This window comes from Ictalurus punctatus, unplaced genomic scaffold, assembly GCF_001660625.3.
Source record: "Ictalurus punctatus breed USDA103 unplaced genomic scaffold, Coco_2.0 Super-Scaffold_100046, whole genome shotgun sequence".
Taxonomy (NCBI): Eukaryota; Metazoa; Chordata; class Actinopteri; order Siluriformes; family Ictaluridae; genus Ictalurus; species Ictalurus punctatus.
In genome coordinates, this window is record NW_026521087.1 from 5486085 (window position 1) to 5505834 (window position 19750).

The 19750-nt window shown below is 39.1% G+C and overlaps 2 long non-coding RNA genes across 12 annotated transcripts; one reads left to right on the top strand and one right to left on the bottom strand.

Moving 5' to 3' along the window:
- Positions 1–1144: 1144 nt before the first annotated feature.
- LOC128630189 (uncharacterized) lies at positions 1145–8135 on the bottom strand. 2 transcript variants are annotated; one of them, XR_008394564.1, is made up of 4 exons: positions 7742–8135; positions 5442–5552; positions 3804–3949; positions 1145–1743 (listed from the first exon to the last, which is right to left on the bottom strand). It is a non-coding gene; the product is annotated as an uncharacterized LOC128630189 (long non-coding RNA). The 2 variants fall into 2 exon arrangements; XR_008394563.1 differs by having other exon boundaries at positions 4637–5552.
- Positions 5176–19570, top strand: LOC128630170 (uncharacterized). 10 transcript variants are annotated; one of them, XR_008394491.1, is made up of 13 exons: positions 5180–5301; positions 5391–5514; positions 6714–7068; positions 7567–7756; positions 8211–8326; positions 11396–11587; positions 11889–12048; positions 12877–12999; positions 13148–13734; positions 15904–16031; positions 16225–16390; positions 17118–18857; positions 18947–19570. It is a non-coding gene; the product is annotated as an uncharacterized LOC128630170 (long non-coding RNA). The 10 variants fall into 10 exon arrangements; XR_008394492.1 differs by lacking the exons at positions 7567–7756; positions 8211–8326 and having other exon boundaries at positions 5176–5280; XR_008394494.1 differs by lacking the exons at positions 5180–5301; positions 5391–5514; positions 6714–7068; positions 7567–7756; positions 8211–8326 and adding an exon at positions 8380–10490 and having other exon boundaries at positions 17118–17246; positions 17616–18857.
- Positions 19571–19750: the final 180 nt, after the last annotated feature.

Sequence of the window (19750 nt, forward strand, 5' to 3'; positions counted from 1 at the left end):
AGTGTGGGACACTTTTTTCGTGTAATTGTACCTTGACTATGTAAGTTTTTTTTTTTCTTTCTTTCTGAATATGGTCAGTTTTGGAAAATTGCACTGTTGAGTATCTAGGGAAAATGCATCTGCACATTCCTCAGTAATTTCTTACGATACATTCTTGAATCATTCAACACTATAAGCTCACGAGGAGTTCGTCTGTTGCATCACTGTTAGATGTTTACACAAAAGGGGAGGTTTAAGTGAAATATTAATCAAGTTGTCCATGATTTTTGTATCATGTGTAACTTGTTATTCCTCCATTACAGTGAAGAGGAAATGGAAAATCATTACAATATGATTGAACAAATCAGAGAGGATGTCAGAGTGGGGGAATATGTGTAAAAGTAACCCCAACACATGCACAAGATTTACAATTTATTTATCCACATCATGAATTATTCCTGTGTTTCCATTTGATTTCAAGCCCTTTAAAGTGAAAAAGCCATGCTGTGTTTGTGACACTCCATGCTGATCTGGGTTTTTTTTTCTTCTTCTTTTTTTCTTCTTCTTTTTAAGCTTGGAAGTGGAAGGATGTGAATTTTCTCAGGAATAAAATGTTTATCATTCATCAGTGGTCGTCTGCTATGTCTGGAGTTATGTTATTGCATCAACGTGTACAGATATTAATCTACTCTCCCTGATGATAGTGACTCTACCTGTTCTACCTACTCTTTATTATTTACATTTTTGTGCACAAAGGGCTAGCTTCAAGAGCAAGGTATAATCAGTAGTCTGATTTCACAATAAGCTAGAAACCAGAAAACACTTGATAGTGCAGATTTGTGCTTGCTAAAAACTGCTGCTGTACTCATCCTAGGATGTTGACACGAACACATTTGTTTGCCTTTTCCTCTATTACATCTGCATACTGGTAATGATTTGTAATCCCACTATCCAGTGTCAACAGGACCCTTTTGAGTTTGCTTCCTCTCTTAGGTTTCTTCTTCATGATGTCTCGGGGAGTTTTTCACCTCCAGCTTGCTCGATAGGGATCTAAATCTACATCTGTCAGTCCAGATGCTTTGTGACGATGTCTGTAAGTGCTATACAAAATGAAAAGTTCAACTAAAGGAATCCTCCAATAGTGATTTGCATTACAACAGCGAAATCGGAGAATAATGTCACTTTCTTTTTAATTAAATACGTAATATCTTTAATTGTGTATTTACAATGCAGCATTATTTAACTGATAGAAAAATAGTGCAGTCTCCTATACACACACACACACACACACACACACACACACACACACACACACACACACACACACACACACACACACACACACACACAATAGTTTTAGGATAGTTGGTTGCTTGGGAATGAACCCCCACACTCTGATGGTCCCTGAAATAATTACTTTATATAATACCACTTAGCTCAGCTTGGCAAGTCTGAGAATATTCAACAGCATATGATGCATCTTCATGCCACAGTGGCTTCTGTAGCCACATCTATGGCAGTTAGTGTCAAACAGGTTCAACAGGTTACACTTCTCGCTGCATGCCTGATGCTATATATTCAGATCAGACTGATGTCCTCCTGGATGATCTTAGTTAAAGTTGAATTTAAAGTTGAACAGTCCAGAGCCAATAGGGTTAAAGCCCTGGAAACTCTCCCAGGCCCCGTGGAAATGGTGATGGCCTTCTCCGTGCTTGCTCTCAGGGTCCATTGGGACTTCACCCTTGTCAAATGAACTCCTCGTTTCTGCACAAGAACAGAGAAAAGGTGTCAGATATACCAGCATCTTTCGAGACTCGTGTTTTATATTACCAGAGGTGCAAGCAGCTACAGTTTTCCCCCTTTTACATTGATATAGGAGACACCTGAAAACTGCTTTTCTGCTATTTCAAAGTGCTCAAGCCAAACAGGAATAAAATTAGCCAATTCTCAAAGAATGTGGTACATGAACGACACATTCACTTCTACAAGAGGTTAATTATTTATAACCGTCACACCGAACCAGTGATTGATTAATTTTTTTAACCGTTCCATCTGGGGAAAAACAATACCATTACATCCAATCTAATATACTGTTGATCGATGCACCTTGACATTTAGTCTACATGCTGCCCAAAAAAATTAAAGTCTGTCTGGACCTCTGGAAATTCTGCAATGTCAGTATAATAATAAAAGAATAGGATTTGCAGTGACCCACCATTAAATTTTCTTTTCAGTATTGTAGGCTATACTTTTTAATTACTAAAATGAAAGGAAAATTCATTTTACAGACATACAAACAAGAAAGTGTTAATCAACAGTCAATATATTTTATTAAGGTCAGAATCAGCCAGCCGTCCATTGTCTGTACCCCTTATCCTACACAGGGTGGCGGGGAGCCTAGAGTCTGGGCTGGGATGCCAAACCAACGCAGTGCGCAATTGCACACACACACACCCCCATTCACACACTACGGACAATTTAGAGATGCCAATCAGGTTACAACACATTTCTCTGGACTGGGCGGGGGGACCCGGAGTATCCAGAGGAAACCCCCAAAGCACGAGGAGAACATGCAAACTCTGTGCACACAGGGCAGAGGCGAGAATCGAACCCCTAACCCTTGAGGTGTGAGGCAATATCACATGGTGCATGCAGTATCACATGGTCTAAATGTTTTACATATTTTCAAGATTCAGCACAAAATGTTAATATGCTTATGCAAGTGCTTGCAATTAGAGTTCATAATTGTTCTAAAAATACTAACAATACATGCAGGCCTGACATACACTTATGTTAATTTTGTAATAACTGTATAAAGTAAGCTTATACTGTATGTGTCGCGACAGACCGACAGCCGGCGCACAAGGAACTAAAATCGCTCCTCCCGCGACTGCCGCGCTGGCGCTGAAGAGACAGCCCCGCTTCAATGTTTTGGACAGTCGGAAAGCACGTGGAGGTGGGGCGGAGCCGCAGACACACCCTCTGGTGATGAATGGCGCGCCGCACGTGAAAATTCCACCATCCAGCAGACGAAGGGAGATTATAAAAGGCCGCTTTTCCGCTCGAAAGGAGAGAATTCTCTCACATGAAGTGTGCCTGGATTACTGCCAGTTATCAGTATTGTTGGTATTGTATGTTTTCTTTCAGACGACCCGGACCCGAGCGAATTCTCCGGTCCCTGACTACAAACGCGGCGTTGCCTGACGTCTGAGAAGAGCCCTTGTTTCACCGGAAAGCCCCGGAGCGACTCTGGCAACCCCGCAATACACTGACCTCTCACCACACGCTGTCACGCACACACACACACACACTCCAGAACGTTATAAATAAAAATAAAAATAAATCTCATTTGTTAACGTTACGACGGCCTCCCGTGTGTCTGTCTCCACCCACCGCTGGCTAATTTCCCTATATATGATATCATAATATTTCTGCAGATTACAGTTAAATATCAGTTCAACCAATACAATTAACCGTTTATGCTGCAAGCATGGATCCGATCCGTCCTTTCCAACAAAATGCATGTTTATTTCTCTTTGACTGTTAGTTATTTTGGCAGATCTGTATTAGCAAAAAATCAAAAACATATCACAGACTGTGTTCAACATCCCCACTAATCACCAAGTCACAACCATAATTTCTGTTAATTTGATCTGAATTCCAATCTGATTCATCCTTCTTTATCTGCAGCTGTACTTACATACTTATATACTGTATTCCTCATCTATGTAAAACTATTCAAGCATGGGACACAAAAACCAACATCAAAAAACGGCTTAGCTTGGTATTTTTATATTAGCAGACAAAACTGATTGAGGGTTTACCTGGCTCAGTGAGCACTTCCTTGGCCTGTGGGATGTCTATGAACTTCTTCTCAGCCTTGTTCTTCTCTTCAGGATCCTGGACGTTGTCTGGGTGTCACTGCTGTGAGAACTCCCTGTAGGCTTTAATGAGCTTCTTCTGGGCTATCCTAGTGTTCACACAAGCCCAGCCGTTTAGAACACATTAAAACATGACACACTTCAATATCAACCTAAGAAGCCAAAGGGTAGGTGACAGTCATTCTCGCTGTACTCCTTAGCACTTTCAAAGTCCTTAATGGCTGCATAGATGTGATGAACTCTGATTCAGGGGATCAGTCCCAGCTCTAATTTAGTCTAGGCCATCTACGGCAGTTAATTCAGCTAATAAAGACTCGTATGAAGCTGTGCTTGATTAGGGGTGATTAGAAACTAGACTCTCTATGGGTAGGGAGCTCAGGGGGAAATCTACAGATAGCGATTTTACTGTCACCAATATTAGCATGTTGTCGAACTTGATTGTGGGCAATACAAGAAACCAAAGTGAAAAATGACCAACAGGTCAATGAAAGAAGTCTAAACTAAAAAAGTAAACTCAAAATTTTCACTACAAAATGAATCCTGGATGCCACCTGTTAATTATAAAGATCAATATGCAAGTTGTTCATGGTGGATTTTTCCTTTAATGACTTAATTTTCCTTTAATGACTTAATTTTCCTTTAATGACAAGTCAAAGAGTTACAGTAGGCTCCCTCTCTGAAGTCTTGCCTGTGACAAATCACCTGTTACCACCAACTCTTTTCAACATGATGCATGTCAATCTTCTTTTCATGTCTTATCATGGAGTAAAACTCACCGATGTGAAATCAGGTTTAACTCGATGTCACGTATCGTGACGGAGCGGAGATAAGACGGATGCAATTGCAGTATGAACAGTTGTTTATTTTAAAAGAGAGACAGGCAGACAAATCCAAAACGTGATCCAAAACAGGCGAAGGTCAGGCGATCGGCAAACAGGCATACACAGGGTTAAACATGAATCAAGGTCGTGTCACGGAAAACAGGGTCGATAAACTAAACGAGAAACATCAACTATGACGAGGAACTGGGAGCGGATAATCCAGCGTGAACGAACTCTAAACATGGACCGTGACTATGACTACTAAACAAACCAATCTAACTCTAGGATAATCTTCCGCGTTGTGTGCTGGGAGGCGCGCGGTATATATGTGGACATGATCAGCGTCTAAACTGATCAGCCTCTAAACTTGCTGAGGGCAAAATACAGACACACGTGAAATCCCAGCCAATGACAGAACAGGGAGGAGACGTGACAGAAACATAAACAAAACACACGTGTCCAGATGTCACTACTGTCAACAATGGAAAAGCAGGTGCTCGCGCATTCGCGCTTAGAGCACGCTGCTTCAAGGGGGAATCATGACACTCGATGACTTTGCTTAGATCCGGTAAAGCGGATTTAGACTTGTCCGTGGCCAGGTAGACGGTGGCTCTTCTGTAGTAGGCCAAGTATTTTTTCGGGTCACCGTCTACACACGGATGTCAGAAAGTGGTCGGTTAAGATTCAGACAGAATATTTTTTTTTGCAGAAATAAAGAAATGATTGCTGGTGACTTTCTGAGAAAAGCTCACCGACTCACCAACAGCTGCGTGGAAATGGGAAAGTGCGTCGGCCAGCTGTCCGGCAGCCAGGAGCTTCTTCCCCATCTCCAGGTGCTTCTCGACACTGTTCTCACTGCTGCATAGCACTCCTTTAATCAAAAGTAAACTCAGGCCAGGATATAGTAAAGTAAAAATATAGTGACAAATGGTTGGGTAGAATAATACCATTGCATTTCACTATGCTTGCAATTATTATTATTATTATTATTATTATTATTATTATTATTATTATTATTATTATTATTATTATTGATAAAAGACATGGACACTAATTTTCCTGTGTCATTTTTTAAATACAAAGCACACATCATCATCTTGGACTCTATCATAATCATCAGCACAGAGAGGTCTCATTATCAAGTCACATCTCTTTAGAGTCTATAGAAAAGCTTGGCTTTGTATGTAGAGTACTACTTAGTGCACTAGAAGAAACTTGTGAGATTCATTCCTTAAGACTAGTGAGGTCTAATGAAAAATATATCTGTAGAATCTGTACAGCTGTGTGACAGTTCAGTTTCCACACTATCTATCCAGTACATGAAGTCAATACCTTCTTACCTTCGTATCGAAGATCCAGCAGCACAAGCACAAAGGGCACATAATTTACTAGTTTGTATGCGACTGGTGTTATAGTTACCATTATATAATGTGTTTTTTTTTTTTTTTTTGTAAACTCAGGTGTAGGAATATGAAGGCTTGGCTACAATGATGTTTAATGAAGATAACCACAGCGCAGGACATGGTTTCCTCACATGCATATGATAAAATCAGCTGCTGATTTGGTCTTTTTAATGTGTTCTCACTGAACATGAGACTAGTTAAGCAATGAAGGCAATACATCCCAGACCATAATATTTTCTGGACACGGCTTGGACACACTTTATTTGAACTTCCAATACACCAGGCACAAGAACGGTTTCTTTCCAGAGGCCTTCATTCATGGCCCTTAAAGAGTATTCTTAATCTTCAATACAATGTCACTGTGACCTGTGATATACATATCAGTTATTGTATAAACGATTACAATTATTTATTATACATATTTTTTGCATTTAGCAATTTCATTCTTTACATATAAGTCATATATTACAAGGAACAACTCCAATTTATTGTTGTTATTGTTGTTTTGTTGTGTTTATCTAGGCTAGTTAATATTAACTATGTAAACACAACAAAACAACAACAACCATAAATTGGTTATAGATATTGCGATAAATTAGGTCACAATACACTTTTCTATGATGTTGTAGGTAAGGTGATATCCATCCATCCATCTTCAATACTACTTATCCTTCAGGGTCACGGGGAACCTGGCGCCTATCCCAGGGAGCATCGGGCACAAGTATATCCTGGACAGGCCAATCCATTACGGCACAATCACATACACACTCGCACACCCATTCATACACTACGGACACTTTTAGACATGCCAATCAGCCTACCATGCATGTCTTTGGACTGGGGGAGGAAACCGGAGTACCCGGAGGAAACCCCCACAGCACGGGGAGAACATGAAAACTCCGCACACACAGGGCCTCAGTGGGAATCGAGCCCCCGACCCTGGAGTGAGGCGAACGTGCTAACCACTAAGCCACCATCCACCTGGTATTGTGATATCTTTTTTTTAGTAATTACAAAATAAATTGAATTGAATGAAAGCAGCTAATTATATGTAAATTTGCTGATGTTTTTAAAAGCCTAATCTTTCAAATATCTCCCTCCTTTTTTAAAAAAACGAATTTTCAGTGTTAGAATTTAGTTTTTGTAGGAATGAAATAAATAAAATATCTAACTCAGTTGAACAGTTCTTACTTGTTACTACTGGTACTACTTGTATTGTTCTCTGCTAGATATATATCGCTTTGCTTGTATTTTTCTCATTTGTTAGTCGCTTTAGATAAAAGCATCCGCTAAGTGAATAAATGTAATGCACTTTAAATCTATTCATTTATTTTACATCCCCACCCCCCATCTGTTTACATGTTTTCACATCACGGCTACTTTGGTGACAGTTTGTTAGCTAAATTATATAGCATGATACATATCCCTGCTTGAGTGTGCGAGCATACTTGACCAATAAAACTGATTCTGAATCTGATTCAGAAAAATGGCAGTGATCCGTACGGAAGCCGAAGGAATCGACTCATATTGAAGAGCTAAGCCAAAGGATTCGGTTCACTTAAAAGAGCCAGTGCTTTCCATCATTGAAGGAAGTGAAGTGCGCGGTGAAAAAGCATCATAATGGACGCTACAGTGGCATGTAATAATTGTGGCTTACCGTACACGTTGTCTGGTAAAAAAATGTTTTAAACAAATTCTCTGTATTTAGTTATACAAGTATTTTCCGGACGCATCTTGGTTACACATTGCTGAATGCGCTGAATGCAATGTGGGTTCAGAACACACCTAATTAACCTAATTAGCTAGTGAACCTTTGACAACTAGCAGACTACATCCTCAATGTGAGCGTTTTAAAGTTAAACAGTGAGACTTAATTGATAAACATGGCCTTCGAGTTAGCTTGAGTTTAGTTGGCTAGCTAGCTAACGTCTTGCATTAAAGCTTAATTTTCTTTTTTTTTTTTGCAGCGTGGTTTCTTAAAAATGATAAATAACCAAATTCCACACAGCAAATGTTAGCCATGTGAAATGTTAAGAAGAGCAGTGGGGGAAATTTCCCTATGTGATGTTTAGCTTCATAAATAAGTGCACTTGATGTTTTTTTGGTGGTTTTATTGCTGTTTACAGAGGGTAAGGTTGTGGGGAGGCTGCCCCATGTGCTCTTCTGTGTGGAGTGTCTCCGCTCTCTGGAGTGTCCTCAGGACTCCAACTCTGTCCCCTCAGTCAGCTGTCCCGAGTGTAGGGTGAGCACTGTTCACAACTCCTGTCCATGCAGCCATCACTCCCTTACTGCGCTACAGCATGTCAACCAGCTTTCACAACTCTTTAGGGAAAGTAGCTAAAGCATGCTCAATTTGTCACCAGATGACACCATAGATTACATTTTTTCTAATTACTTATGATATGGCAATGAATATTACTAACTAGTTTTAAAAAAGAAAGAAAGGCAGATAGGGTGCCGATACTTGTAGAGTTGCATAGATATATCATGAACATGCACATTTTTTAAACGTGTCTACAAATGAAGAAGGCAGGCAAAAAGAAGTCGTGAAAGGTGAGTAGTCTGAAGGAAATGGTTACTCGTTTGTAAGTATCAACAAGAAAAGTGTTTAAAATGAAGAACTATGGGACAGTAAAGTTATTAAAACATAACTTTCTCAGATTTACTAAGTAGATAACACTAGTTGGTCATTACTACACCCCATAACGTTAGATAAGTGTGTCCGAGTTTAGTATTTATGCAGACCTTTTATTTATTTTTTATTCCTCCACCACTAAGTCTGTCCATCCATCTGAGGTTCTCATTAATGCAATATCTCAACCAGTGGTTGAATGTTTGTAGGAATTCTATAGACTATATTGTTGTTGTAACCAGCAGATGACTCAATTAGTATTTGGAATTGATCCAAAAATATAAGAGGTCACAGCAGTTTCATGTTTAGGAACTCAAGGCCCTTTATTGTTTTTTTTTGGCTAGCTACGGTTTTGCCATCATTCCATGCTTCTGTGTGTCCTTGCTTTTGCATGAGATTCTTGTTTAGTGTGACATCTCAAGAACGAAAGGTTGAATGTTTTATAGTGTAGCAGCAGCGGCAGGTGGAACACAGAGTGAGACTGGTTAAGAGAGCTTTTATTTTGTAGAATGGGAGTGCAGAAGGGTCATGGGACACTCTGTCCTGGGGCAGCAGTCTGTGAGGGAGGTGTTAGAGAGGAGTGTGGTCGCTATGGGCCAGGCAGAGTGGTGTAGGTCGGTAGCAGAGTGCGGAGGAAGCGTAGGTAGTGGGGGGGAGAGAATTGCTGTCATCATCGTCATCTGCAAGACATAGAACCGAATTGATCAGCGTAGACAAAAGCTGCTCAAGCTGCTGAGGTTGTGATGCCCTTTTATCCTCTCCAGTCTTCTCTGAGAGGGTGAGGAGTTGCAGTGTTTATCTGCCGCAATTTGTGCTCTATTTCCCCACCTCATGCTCTGCTGCAGTCGACAACAGTGATGCTGAAATGACTGTCTGTTCAGCACCCAGGTGGCAGTAGTGTGAGGAGCATTTTTCACCTCTTCAACAGGTTCACGTGGAACCTGTACGTTTCTGCTCGCTTATCGGCTGCTGCAGATGTTATCGTCAGCTGCTGGAGGCTGGCCTCCATTAGTTGCTGCAGCATGGAATCCATGTTTTTATTTTTAAATTTTTTATTATTATTATATATTTTTTCCTTTATTTTTTTATTTGGCCGCGTCTGTGCTCATTCCCGTATCCTTCACCAGACTTACAAATGAGAAAATACAAGCAAAGCAATATATCAAGCAGAGAACACTGCAAGTAGTGCTACAATAGAAGATTTTTAATTGAGTTCTAGAAGATGCAAAAATGTAATCAGCCCTGAGATTCTAACCAGCGACCTTGGCGTTCTTACCACCACACACTAACTAACTGAGCTACATTGCCATATATATAATATATCATAATAGTTTCGAAGAGAATTTTTAAGCGAATATTTTTAAGTGTCCAAAATTATATGGACGGCGCTCCGTGCAGCGGGGAAAGCACTCAGACATAGCCCGGGGAGGGAGCGTCATGTCGCACAGACTCTGGCCAGCTCCAGGCCGATCATCGCTGATTTTTTTCCCTGGGCGTTGAAGAGTTATCATTGATGAAATTGTTACTTTACATTTATTTGGTAAAAAGCTTAGACTTTTTTGGAACATTCGGCCGTTACATCGGGTGATGAACAGTTCCCAGATAGCAAGCACATTTGGGCCGATTCTGGTAGAAATGCGCCACTGTCGGCTCAATTCAGCTAAAATTAAGGAGCTCAGCCGCCTGGAAAACACTTTTGACGGTTAAATCAGTTAGGATACTCGAGGCTGCAGTCATTCTTCGTTTTCAAGAGGAATCATTTCAGCTGAAGAAGGTAAGTAATTTAATTGAGTAATTTCAGTCTACAATGTTGTTTGATATTTAAAATGTCATGGAGAAAATGTTTTTTAAAAATCTTTTCAATGGTATGTGTGATTGTGACGAGAACATCAGATGGCGTACTAGCAGCTAGCTAGCCGGCTAGCTAATTTAGCTTAAGAGGCAGCTCGACACTTTTTTTTTATAAAGCTTTTTTAATTGCTGTACAAATAAGATAAACTCCTAGTTTATTCCTCCCCTTTCCTGTTTTACTACTTTTTATTTAACTTTTTTAATATGTTGTGTCAGAAAACCCACACAGTTTGCAGCATGCTGTGTCCTGTTATTAGATTATATTGTCCACTTGGCAGTATAACAGACCTGTTGTTCGGCTCAACACTGTATTTCTTATGTGCAATTCTTAGCCTTAGTCTAGCAATATACTAATTTTTTGTCTCTTTGAGTGATCCTGAAGGGATTGAATAATGTTTAAATGCAACTGTATTTTAAAGACAGCGATAAAGAGGGCAGGACCCGGCCAGACCTCCAGTCAGACGTGGAAGTGTCTGGGTAAAGACCACCAAGGTGTAAAACATGCAGATATTTGTTCAGCACATCGCTATTGCTATTCCCTCATGCTTTGAGAGCATATTCAAAGTTGTATTTTTCATGAAACATTGTAGAATTTGGCAATATAGTCAATATTTTAGACTCTTTCACAGAGTCTGGAAAGAGTGGACGATATGCCATATGAGCGTATTCTTCTGCTTTCTGATTGACTTTCTTTTAGGTATTAATTAACCATGATTTCCACTCAGCCATCTTACTGGAATTGTGTAGGTTAGGAATAAGACTGAGGATGGAGTTGTACAGTTTTGTAGTGTGTATCGTTTGTAAATATTGTTAACTTCTTTACCATAGCCATGCTGAGGGAGGTGTTAACTAAATTAGAGATGGTGCTGGACCAACAAACCACTGAGATTGCTTCAACTACAGGAGGTCCAGGTGCAGCCTTTGGATATTGATGAAGATTTACTGCCCCTGCAAGACCTTCCTCAACTGTGTAGTCTGGAGCGAAGGATGCAACAGAGCCCAGATTACAAGCAAAATCTGGTGAGAATTTTTTCTCTTTTTTTTGTTAACAACTGCTTGCACAATTACACAGCTACTGAGAGCATTTCTGTTTTCTCAAGGTGACACACTCGTACTCAAAGCACAACATTGAACACCACTTTGATATGAGGGAACAGTTATGACCTAATATTTGGTAGAGGAGGAAAACATGGAAAACACACAGGGCAGGGTAACTGCAGAAGTAGTGAGAAGCACTGACACTTTTGACGAGGCAATACATGCTTATTAATTTTATATATTATATTATTTTATATTATATTATTGTTTTAAAAATCCTCAGTTTCAGGTAAACTGGTTGGAGCTTATTGACAGGGCGGATGTGCTCAACTGCACCTGGTGCATATTGGTGATTACTAACTCCCTGGAAAAGAACCTCAATTGGAGGGGAATCAATAGAAAGACTTCACTGTCCGCTCTCCAACTCGGAGAGGTCGTGATTGGTAAGTATATCTGTTTACATACAGAATTAGCTGTCTCTCTCAGATGATATGTAAGGGGTAATCCACGGCTAGATGTGCATTAAACGATTTTAGTGCATGATGTGGAGGAAAAGAACCACTCGTTCAAATCGTTTAATGCACACCTAGCCATGGATTACCCCGCCTATACCATGGTCTTTCCACAATTAATAACGTTAAAGCTGTCATTGGTTTAGAAGTGCAAACTTTGATTAGAAGTTTAAAATGATCGTTAATTTCTATTAGTTAGGTCGTTAGATCTGGAATTTTGCCCATTATAAATCAGACACAGAGGTAAAGTAGTGTGATGAGATTGCATTTATTTGAATGAATTGACAGATATCTATCAGAGAGAGAGAGAAGGAGAGAGAGAGATCAAGCGTGTATGAATTACGTGCATCATAGGTGCCTCTCAGCAGTCAGTGTTGCGCAGCAGTAGTGTAGTAAAACTAAGAGTTGAATTACTTCAGAAACAGTGATGGTACCACCTCGTTGCTGAGAAATATCATGTAGCTTTTCACCAGCAAAGCTATTTTTATTGTTAAAGTTGCAGAAAGCGCTGGCAAGATGTGTCTGTTCATATGAATGTCTCTGTATGCTCGAGTGTCTGTGCGTGTGTGCATGTAGGCTGCGCATTGACCTAGAAATGATTACGGTGATCAATCTGACGGGAACTACCTGTGCAATAAACGGTTATAATGCACACCTTCCAGCCAATCAGAATCCAGTATTCACAGTGACCATGGTATAAGCATAGTTAATGCTTAAGATTCATAATGACTGTATGATATGTATTGCTTTATTCCAAAGTTCATAGAAACCTCTTTACGGCTAATGCTGCAGAGATGGAGGTCGAGAGGACCATGAAGAGGTGGCTCCAGCTGGCATCAGATCAAGAGTGTGGGTGCAAGAGAAGTCTTTTGCAAAAGGAAGGTATGTAGTGTTTTAACTGTGGTGTTTTTGTGGTATTTGTTAAAATGTTCCTACTGTAGTTTATTTTTAATTGTTTATAAAAAATTGTTTTAAAAAAAATCCTTGCTGTTTTTAAATGGTGGAATTTGTGTGTGTGTGTGCTTGGTAGCTGGGTGGGTACACAGTTGCGGTCGGAAGTTTACATACCCCTTGCTGAATCTACAAAATATTAATGCTCTTAACAAAATAAGATTGATCCTGTGCAATCGTTGGGAACTACATTGTGCGAAATGTCCGCGTCGCTTCAACAAAGGGTAAGGTGCACACACAATTTTTCTTTTGCTTGTGTCCTTGATGTCGCTGAGCAGCTACCAGGAATCCTGAAGAAGGACGAGTGCATTGGAGCAGTCGTGCCGCATGCGGGGGCAAACATCAGGCTTCGGCAGACAGAGGTTCTGAAGAGGGCCAGCCTGATCGAGACGGTATGAGGCAGATCACCCACCGCGAAGATCATCGTCTCTGGACCTCTTCCCTCATACAGATGTGGAGCTGAAAAGTTCAGTAGACTTCTAGCATTAAATGATTGGTTAGTTTCTTGGTGTAATTAACAGGAATCTGCTGTTTGTTAATAACTGGAATCTGTTCTGGGAGCGTCCTAGGTTGTTTCGTCCTGATGGCCTGCACTCCAGCAGCTTCGGAGCGGAACTGCTGTCAGACAACATCTCCAAGACACTACAAACCAAGTGACTGCCTACCGTAAGCACATCTTCCTACAATAATGTTCATCATAAGCAATGTTCAATTAATAGTTTAACACCTGTAGTACATACTATGGAGACTGTGTCTGTTCCCTGAGCTATACAAATACATAGACAATTTCAGAATGTTTGTTTTAGTAACCTAATTAACCTAAAATTATATCATACTGAATGCACATCCAGCACCTTTAATCTGAAGCTAGGGCTATTAAACATTAGATCTCTTGCGTCTAAGGCTCTTATTGTTAACGAAATCATTACTGATCAGGGATGTAATTTAATGTGTTTAACGGAGACTTGGATTAAACCAAACGAGTACCTAGCATTAAATGAAGCCAGTCCTCCTGGATACAGTTATGTACATCAGCCTCGTTCAACTGGTAGAGGAGGAGGTGTTGGTCTCATCCATAGTCAAAATCTAGGCGTCACACAAAAACCTAGTCATAAATTTAATTCTTTTGAAATTCTTTATACCAGCATAACTTATGTAGCCACTAAAAATAAGTAAATTCCACTAATTATTATTTACCGACCCCCAGGGCCATATACTGAATTTCTTAGTGAATTTGCAAACTTTATCTCAAACCTGGTTGTTTCTGTAGATAAAGCATTAATCGTCTGTGATTTTAATATTCATTTTGATAACCTGGAAGACCCTCTGAGAATAGCGGTTGTGTCCATCTTAGATGCAGTAGGGATTAATCAGAACGTAATCGGACCTACTCATAATGGTGGTCACACTCTTGACCTCATACTAACATAGGGATTAAATATAGAAAATATTGTAATTTTTCCGCAGTCTGAAGTTGTCTCAGACCATTATCTTATCTCGTTCATAATACGTATTGATCATAATATTTCCACCTCGACTCGCTACCGTGTAAAACGTACTTTCACATCAGCTACTGCACCGAGCTTCATAAATAACCTCCCAGAGACATCAATTATATTTGGATCACCGTCTGATCCCACAGAACTCGATCAGGCAACTGAAAGCTTGGAGTCAACACTCCGCTACACGCTAGATAGAGTGGCTCCACTCAAATGAAAAATAATTAGAGAGAAAAAGCTAGCACCCTGGTATAACGATCAAACGCGAACCTTAAAACAGACAACTCGACAATTAGAACGTAAATGGCATCAAACCAAATTGGTGATATTCCAAACAGCATGGAAGGAGAGCCTACTGAAATATAGAAAATCTCTTAGCGAGGCTAGAAAAATCTATTTCTCCACCTTAATAGGAGATAAAAAAACAATTCTAGATTTCTATTCAACACAGTAGCAAAATTTACTAGGAATAAAACCACTACAGAGAGAAACACTCAATCATTACATAGCAGTGAAGATTTCATCAAATTTTTCATTGGTAAAGTTGAAAATATTAGATGTGAAATTCAGGCTATTAAATTAAAACCAGACAGTATTATAACTCACCCTGTAGATGATAATATAGCAATATCGGATCAATGTTTAGAATGTTTTACTCCCCTTAGAGAGACCAAACTAGCTTCATTAATCTCTTCAGCAAATTCATCAACTTGCTTACTAGATCCTGTGCCTACATGTTTCTTAAAAAGATTTGTCCAGGAGTAATTGAACCACTTTTAAATATAATCAACTCTTCCCTTAGCACTGGCTATGTACCTAAATCACTTAAACTAGCAGTTATTAAAACCCTGATTAAAAAACCTGACTGACCCGTCTCAACTGTCCAGCTATAGACCAATATCACATCTCCCCTTCATCTCCAAGGTCTTAGAAAAGGTTGTACACAGCAAAGTTATGCTCGTACTTACACAGGAACAACATTCATGAAATGTATCAGTCAGGATTTAGACCTCATCATAGCACAGAGAGAGCGTTAGTTAAAGTAGTAAATGACCTTCTACTGACCCCTGATCAGGGTTGTGTCTCGTTGCTTGTGTTACTTGACCTTAGTGCAGCTTTTGATACTATAGATCACAGTATTCTCCTTGATAGATTAGAAAATGTTGGCATTAAGGGAACAGTCCTCTCCTGCCTCAGGTCTTATTAGACCGATCGTTATCAGTTCAGTTCGTAGATGTAAATGGAGACTTCTCCACGCATACCGAGGTTAAATTTGGTGTTCCACAAGGTTCTGTTTGAGGCCCACTGCTTTTTACTTTGTATATGCTACCTCTAGGTCAAATTATTCGTAAACATGGAATGAACTTCCACTGTTATGCTGATGATACAGAGCTGTATGTTTGCAACTGAACAATAACAACAATAAACAACAACTGAAGAATAGCGAAAAACTCCAACTGTTTTGTAAGTCAAACTTTTTAATGTTCACCTGGAATTTGACTCAATAATAATAAATCTCAGAATAATAAATCTATATGTTTACATGAACTGAAGTTTTTGATCATAATATCAAAATTGTCATACAATCCTAAATGATGGAATTGTATCTTATGTTGGACCATGTATTCCAGAGATTTTTTATTTGAATTTCTTGTAGCGTGCTTACTTGAAGACGATGAGGCGGAGCAGCATCGGAGAGACAGTTCGCTCCATTCTCCAAAGAATCGGGGAGAACAGTCTGTGGTGTATGTTTTCGTTGAAAGCGCCAAAAGGTGGGAAGCTGGCTTTGACTGATCAGGATGAAGTGTATGGCCTTGTACACTGTGAGTATGAAGGATAAAAAATGTATACCGTAATTTTCGGACTATTGAGCGCACCTGAATATAAGCCGCACCCACTAACTTTAAAAAGAAAAAAAATTTTGTACATATATAGGCCGCACTTGTCTATAAGCCGCAGGTGTCCACGTTGTAACGCGAGATATTTACACAGAAAGATGTTACACAAATAGATTTTTTAAACTTTTAATTAAATACGTACCTTAAATGCTTTTTTCCTGAACAGTGCGTGCCAAGCTTACGTGCAGCAGCTCTATTTCCTTCTTCAACAGCCAGATCGATCGCCTTTAACTTGAAAGCTGCATCAAATGCATTTCTTCGTGTGTTTTCCATGATGAGGGTGTGTGCATGAAGCGCAAATGACTGATCTGAAGAATTTAGTGTGAGTGTGTTTGATTTAATTCGAACAGTTTCATTGGTCCACTGTGACCTGTTCGGTAATTTCACTGGTCCGATGTGACAAGGCTAAATATTTTGGCGGCATGAAGCTCGTTAGCCCATAAAAATCCATAAATTAGCCGCATCATTGTTTAAGCCGCAGTGTTCAAAGCGTGTGAAAAAGGTAGCGGTTTATAGTCTGGAAATTACGGTACGTGACATTATATGCCTCCTTTGCAAACTCTTGAGAAGAAAGTCTTGCCTTCAGAAAACGGACATTTTCTCTGTTATTGCATTCCAAGGCTGAATGTTTTTGTTGATATTTATGTTACAGATATTGCCGAACAAGCACATGGACGTGAATATACTGTTGCCGGTTGCAGAGAGGCCATCGGCAGCTACCTAAAAAATGCCCCAGGCAGGAAAAGTGTCAAGAAACACATTATGAGTGTTTATGATGAAGGTTAGAATTTAAATCTACAACTTCTGTGGTTCTTTTTCTTTTCTCATTCATACAAATGTGCCATTGTGTAACACTGTTGACTGACTCATTAGTTTTTATATCCCTTTGAAAAGCAAAAACCTTTCCACTATGCATATAACTGAAAGTGCATACATGCTCCAAACCTTTTGTGAATACTGATGATTGATTTGGAGGTTTCAAATTATGAGTGAATTGTGGTTCACTTTCTTGCGATCAGGAATGTGTAGCTAATGTCTGTAGTTTACTGATTCCGAAATTGTTGGTTCAGACTGCATCATATAGTACTAGTATATAACAATGAAATGAAATGCCATATATTCAGATATATCCACTGTCTGTTCACAGCAGAGCTACATGGGATCTCTAGTGCGTCCTGCAAGAATTGGGCCTTAGTCCAGTTCAGATTCAATTTTGTAATTCCTCTCCCTCGCGTGACAGCCTCCAAACAGTACAATTCTAATGAGCTTGAATATACGGAGAATTCCATTGGGTTTGATGTCTGACTAATAATTTTTTTTCTTTGATTAGCAATACATAGGAACTATATCTGGCTATTTTGTGTGTTACAATATTGAATGTCATTTTTCAGCTTTTAACTTCGTCTGCATTTACTAAAATTCATGCATGTTTATTAAAAATATTCATGGAGTTTGTTAAACTATATAATTGTTGTCTGTCATTCATAAGATTCGTCATGCGAATTCCATAGACCAGAATCTAACATCCACATTATTGAAGCTTGTTTAATTACGGGTTTGTTAAAGCATGCGGTATGTTATATGCTTTAATTGTATCTTGCCACATAATGTTGGAAAATGAGTACTTGTGTACTTTTCAAGAAATTAGATACAAAAAGGATTACACATATCTGATTAGAAAAAATAGCATCATAATGTGTGTAACTTTGTGTATAAATATTGTGTAGTGTATTTACACCACATTATGAGGTGTATATACAGGCAATTACAAAATACTATGTGCATGTTGTTGAGTCTTTCTGGAATTCTATATCCCTGTTTTATAAAGCACTGAATGGTTTGGGTCCAATATATATTTCTGATCTACTGGTACATTATGAACCATCCAGACCTCTGAGGTCATCTGGAACAGGTCTGCTTTCTGTTCTCAGAGTCAAAACTAAATGTGGAGAAGCAGCATTTAGTTTTTATTCTCCACATATCTGGAACAAACTCCCAGAAAACTGCAGATCTGCCAAAACTGTCAGTTCTTTTAAATCAAGACTGAAGAATTTTCTTTTTGCTGCTGCTTTTAAATCAATCATCAAGGTATTTTAATTAATATCTTATGCTGCACTGTAACCTTTTTAATCTTTTTTTAAATTTTATATAATGTGTATGAACTCTTTTTAATGTGTTCTTTTTAAATGTTGCTTTGTGTTGCTTTTATGTAAAGCACTTTGAATTACCCTGTTGCTGAAAATGTGCTATACAAATAAATTTGCCTTGCCTTTGTGGATCTTCTCCAGTGAAATAGATGAGGCCACCTACGGAACGCATTAATTTACATAGGAGCAGCGATGAGGAGAATAGAAATGTATTTCTAATGTTAGTTGAAATTTCAAAGATTAAGGTAATGTATCATACATTATTACATTACAACGATAATTATCCTGAACGGGTTAAAAAAGAAGACAGAGATTAATAGTAATATCATGTCAGATTTCTTACCCAGAATACCGCTTCTGGGGAAATTGCCGTTCCCGAGGGTGGACACACGAGGGCAGTCAAGCTCCATCCAGCACAAGACACAACGCCGCCTGGAACAGAAGGAAGATTTGGGCTACTGTACACAAACAGCTCATCGGCGTTATTACTGTGCATTGTCTAGTTTTCACATAAGGACAATACACGGCTCTTCTGCACTGTTCATCATCTAAAAAACAAAAATTATGTAATATACATAGCAGTATATTCATCATAATAAAGTTCACTCATTAATAACGAATAATAAACATTTCTATAACCCCCCCCCCCATGTTGATAGAAATATAAAGCATATATATATATATATATATGAAAGGAAATTCTCTTATATCATGTACTCTCTTATATTATGAACTGCTATCAAATACCTATAATGAATAATTTAATTACCTCTTTGAATAAACTGATAACTTGCCATCTTTATTATAGTAGACTTATTTTGTAGTATGACCCTGGGTGCTGTGTGTTTTGTCTAAATCTGTCTGGCCCCTGCACCAGTAGAAACTGTCCACGCACTGCTTCTTATCAATGTGTATAAATACTCTTGGTTTGCATGAATAAACTCGGACGTCTCCGTGAGCATGCATGTGTCCGTGTGTGTTCACTTAGGCTCCCCAGATCTCAAACGCTCTGAGAAAAACCACACCTTCTAGCTCATAGCAGCACAGAACTAAAAGTTAATAGAAGTAAATAATTGTAGAACAGGCTGAAAGGGCTGACGGAGATCTGAAGACATAAATATGAGATTCCATGAGATAC